At 38.5% G+C, this 5631-nt stretch overlaps 1 pseudogene; it reads right to left on the bottom strand.

Moving 5' to 3' along the window:
• Positions 1-284: 284 nt before the first annotated feature.
• Positions 285-2840, bottom strand: LOC113335454 (annotated as a pseudogene).
• Between the last annotated feature and the right edge of the window lie 2791 nt (positions 2841-5631).

Genomic DNA, 5631 nt, shown 5'->3' on the forward strand with positions numbered 1-5631 from the left:
TGCTTTGTCAGTGCTTTACAGAATCACATTTTATATGTTTGTGATTATGTTAAAGATATTAATACAACTAAGGATCTAATAATTTGAACGAAATAGAATGAAGAGAATGTAAGTGCGGTTTTCTGTTTATAAAATACAGTTTTCATGCTTTTACATGTTTATTAGCTCAACACCTTTCTTTCATTTGACTTTCGGGGTGTTCAGTGGCGGATCCAGAATTTTATGTTGATAGAGGCACTATATTAAAATTATTATTATATTTTTTTTATTCATTAATTTCATTATTAAATTAACACATTTGGTAATTGTCCACGACGATTTTTCATATAATGGAACCATCGTATGATAACCTTGTTATCAATAGCATCAAAAATGTCTTTTTCAATATAACAAAGCAAATTATCATTCATCCACTCATCTACCATTCGATTGCGTAGCCGAATCTTCACAATTTTCATGCCAGAAAATACTATTTCTACGGTAGCAGTAGCAACTGGTAAGAGCAACGCTAACGTCAAAAGCAAATAAACCAATGGGTACACTTGATCTTTTTTTTTTCTCAACCATTCTTTTAGCAAGATCACCAATACTTTTCAACCCCAAAAACTCATCACTTGATCTCATGTCCATTATATAGGTTTCAAGTTGATCTTCAAGAATCCCAACTTCAACAGCACTGAAGTCATTCAGATATAATTGAGCAAGGCGGACAAGCTTTTGCTTATCGAAAGCAGAAAACGAGTCGATAGGGTTCAAGGATGCCACACAAAGAAGTAACTCGGTAGCCGTTTCTGAAAAACGGTAATTTAACTCCAGAAGTTGCATGTCTATAACTTCATAGAAGAACTCGAAACTAATAATGATGCAAATTAGTGATATGTGGAGCTGAACGTTTTGATTTTCCTGAAAAACAGAACATGTCTTCCATGTTAAGACCTTCAATTTCGTGTTTCTCGCAAAAAGAAGAAACTTGTAGCAATAAAGATTCCCATCCATTTTCTCTCATCTTCTGCAATCGTTGCTTGCATATGGTAACCAGTTTCATGGCATTCACAATATCTTGATCTTTCCTCTGCAAGGCTTGCGACAAATCTGTTGTGATTCCCATTATATTTTTCATCAAGTGTAAACTAAAAACAAAATTGTATGTCTGAATTGAATCTCGTAGAACTCTTGCTTCAACTTTTTGGCTGAATCATGTGTTAATGTATCCAGGACGTCAACTACAGCCGAAAACATATTAGCCATACTAATTAGAGTATTCTGGTGGGAACTCCAACGAGTATCACCGGCTCGTTTAAGGCTGGTTTCTTGATTTAAACCTTGACCTGTAGAGAGTTCACCTCTATCAATTTCCTCATAAACTAAAGAAACTTGTTTTTCCGGATCATATCTTGACGTTTTGCCGACCCTCCAACCACAGTCACTATATTAGTGACCAGTAAAAATAAGTCTTCAACATAAGTATGTTTTTTTGCCACGGCCAAAATTGCTAGCTGAAGTTGATGAGCAAAACAATGAACAGAGTATATGTTAGAATACAGGCATCCAACTCAAAACCAATTGGCAATGAGTGGAGAGGCCCTAAGGGATTATAAACCGCAGGATCTTGGATTGCCCAGACAATGTAGGATTAATAATCTCAACACGCCCCCTCACGTGTATCCTCGTTGGGTCTAACACATGGACAATAAATCGGGTGACGCGGAGTGAAGGTGCTGTCAAATAACTCGACACGAATAGCCTGCTCTGATACCATGTTAGAATTCGGGCATCCAACTCAAAACCAATTGGCAATGAGTGGACTAAGGGATTATAAACCGCAGGATCTTGGATTGCCCAGACAATGTGGGATTAATAATCTCAACAGTATGCACTACTGTTTTCATTCAAGATAAGCGTTTTTAAACCATTGTACTCACCTTTCATATTGCTTGCCCCGTCGTAACCTTGACCTCGCACCTTGGAAATGCTTAATCCATGTCTTGAGAAAAAATCATCGACAACATCTTTTAGTAAAAGAGCTGTTGTAGATGATACATGCTCGATACCCACAAAACTCTCAATTACATAACCATCTTTTACGTAGCGCAATACAATGGCCATTTGCTCTTTCGAAGATATGTCGCGTGACTCGTCTACGAGAATGGAAAATAATCCATCACCAATTTCTTTTTTAATTGAGGAAATAATTTCAAAAGAAATTGCATTTGCTATATCCTTTTGAATGTCCGGCGCTATCATTTTCTCATTCCCAGGAGCATTATCCAATATAATAGCTTTTATTTCCTCATTGTTGTCCCCTCACCATTTCAAAAGTTCGATAAAATTTCCTCGATTTTTAGATTCCTCAGATTCATCATGTCCACGAAACGGAAGCCCTTGTCGTAAAAGAAATCTAGCACAGTCAATAGATGCCTCCAACCGCTTCTGGTATTGATATTTTTCTGATCCGTATGATTATGCAAAACTGTTGTAATGGACTGATTTTGATTTAAGAGACCTTCACAACTCTGTCTAGCTATGTTATGGGGACTATTAATGCCACCAACATGATCATGTAATGCTTTTTTATTCTTCCAGTATCTAAAGCCTTCGCCAACAAAAGGACTCGCATTTTTTGGCCTGAATAAGTAGCAACATAAACAAAAAGCTGCATATTTTTTCGATACTATGCTCCAACCAGTTGGGATGTTCATCAATGATGACTTAAACCTTCTTAACTTTGGCTTAATATAATGTTGAGGGAAATTATGACCTCGAGGCTGGCACGGGCCTCGTAGTAGAAAAGCTCTTCGGATCTCATCACAATCATTCGTGTTATAATCGGACATCGCCATTCGAAGTCCTGGGTCTGCTGGTAGAATTTCTAAATCAATACATTTGTTCTGTTCTGAATTCGGATCAAAATTGTTTCTAGTTGTCCCTACAAGAAAAAATAAGTGATCTAAATATCCCCGTTAAGGAAAAAAATGTAATTTCAGAATGAAATCATATGTTCAAAACTAAGATGCACAACGTCACAAGCCTTCACACTTTCACTGTTTCCCAGCCCACTAACTAATCCAAAATTCAAATATATAAATAAATATAAAATGTTTCACTTACATCATCAGATTCAAATGTATTAGGAATAGGAATGGGATTGGGAGATTGTGATGATTCTTTATCTCTTGATGTGTTTTCATTTCCTGATGTCTCACTTGGAGTCGTTGGATTGCTTGGTGTTGATGTCGTCTCACTTCTTTTAATTTTTTTTGAAAAACCTTTCGACTGTCATCGGTTGATTACTTGATTTATTGGTGAAGAATAGAGCAAAAGCCTAAAATACATAAACTTGCAAACCGTAACCTAGGAAAGTCGTAGTTTTTACCTATTTTATAGCTAAAAATACCATATATATGTTGATTGCGGATATCTTATTAGCTAGAAAATATATTGTATCTGTTTTGTTACCTATTTTTCTTGAAGAAATCTAAATGGATTTATTAGAATAAGCAAAAAAAAAAAAAGCAAAAATCTAGGAAATGTCCGGCGAAACATAAATAGGTAAAGATTTTTTTGCAAAATTTTGTACGGGCACGTGCTTAAGTGTGCCTCTACATAGATACGCCCCTGGGGGTGTTAAAGATTGATAGGAGTAGGATTAGTGGTCGGGACTCGGAACAAAGAGCAATAGGGGAGCGAGTTATCTTTTTTTTCCTCACAAACAAAGATTGAGAGAATTATTAGAGATTTTTTTTTGGGTTCGTCGGCTACTTCAAAGAAATAAAGTTGGGTTAATTGGGCCAGAGCTAATCTTTCGAAGAAAAGAGGGGATATTGGTATCAAAAATTTGGAGGTAACCCCAATTTTTTTGTTCCTGTTTGCACCCAGAAATATTTCCAGGCACTAAACACGATGATTTTGGTGTTGTTGATGGAAACAGGGCTAATAACAGAAAATAGTCAAGAATGACAGGCACAAATTTAACGTGGTTCGCCATGGTTTGTCTACATCCACGGACGAATCCCCTTAGGGGGTGGTATTTTATTGATATTAGAATTACAGTAGTCTCCCTTTCTTCATTGCTAGCCTCTGGACCTCCCTATTTATATATTTGAATACCTAATTTCAATATAAATTTAAATGGAATTAACTGCTCATTCATCCCTCCTTGTTTAATTCTGCATGAAACTGTCTTTGCATGCCTCTTGAATTAATTCGCATGAAACTGTCTTTGCATGCCTCCTGAATTAATTCGCATGAAACTGTCTTTGCATGCCTCCTGAATTAATTCGCATGCTGGCATATTGGATTGATGGCTGACAGGCATAATGGGTTGGCAGCATGGATGGGGACTGGCTGACAGCGCATCTGGAAACATGGCTGGAAACTGGTTAGCAGCACATCTGGCAGCATGGCTAGAAACTGGTTGGCAGTGCGACAGAGTATTTGGCTGGAAATTGGTTAACAACATTGCTGGCAACATGACTAAAAATTGGCTAGAGGTGCGACGAGCGACCTGACTTTGACAGTTGACCAACGGTTGACTTTGTCCGTTGACCGAGCGTTGACTTTGACCATTGACCGGTCATTGTAATACTGGGCAAGCTGGTGGGATGCTTCGGTTGACTGGTTAGCGGGATTGGATGACAACTGAACAGTGGCCCAGGCGACATTCTGGCCCTATATATGGCAATTTTACTCATGGTACAAACATCGGCCCCTCTTAACCTCCAACTTGTTGTGGGGTTAAGAAGTTAGTTTTCCATTTTGTATTAACATACTATGATAAAATTCGCCTTCAAGTGTGGATTATTGTCGTTTGAAGTAAATCACAACCTTCCTTGTTCGTTTGCGGAAATCGAGACACCCCCAAGAGTAAATTACTGTTGTTGAAGCGCAAAGAAAACTTCCTTCATTGATTGTGGGAATCGTAATCAAGTCGCCCCCAAGTGAGGCTATTGCGATTGGAGGATCAGCGGGAAACAGTTGAGTATGAACCATTGTTGTATGCGACAACGGGTTTGAAGGCTGAACTGGACTGCAGCGGAAGCATGATGCTGGACAGGAGTGGTGTTGAAAGTGAGTTGTAACTGTTGATGTAAAACTGAACTGTGGTAGTTGCGCAGAACTTGACTAGTAACTGTTGTTTGGAAAAGATGAGTTATATTTGACGTCACTCGGCTGGAATCTGTGTGAGATGTTGTTGTAAACGAAATTTGAATTTGCAGACTGTCGGTAATTTCCGACCAAACTAGGTAGTAGTAGTTGTTGGTATTAAGCTGATGTCAATTACGGACTGAGCCGCGGTAGTTGCGAGCGAAAGGGTGTGACCCTTTCGTAGTTGAGATGGTAACAGATTTTGTGTGTTGTTGGACCTCCAATGGTCTTAGATGTGCTACTGGATGTGGCATCGATCTTTATATGTCTTCAATAGTTATGTGAACTAGGATAGCAGCAGCGATGTCGACTAGTTCACAATAGTTTCTGCGGAACTGGATTGCAGTGATTGAGGTAAACTGGACTGCGAAGGCCACAGAAAAACTATCCTCTGTATTAACGAGAAAAACTGGGTAGTAATAGTATTGAGCAAAGCTGGACTGCAACAGCTGCGATCAGCTGGACTGCAGGAGCTACGAACAGAGA

Source organism: Papaver somniferum, unplaced genomic scaffold (assembly GCF_003573695.1).
Source record: "Papaver somniferum cultivar HN1 unplaced genomic scaffold, ASM357369v1 unplaced-scaffold_148, whole genome shotgun sequence".
NCBI classification, from domain to species: domain Eukaryota; kingdom Viridiplantae; phylum Streptophyta; class Magnoliopsida; order Ranunculales; family Papaveraceae; genus Papaver; species Papaver somniferum.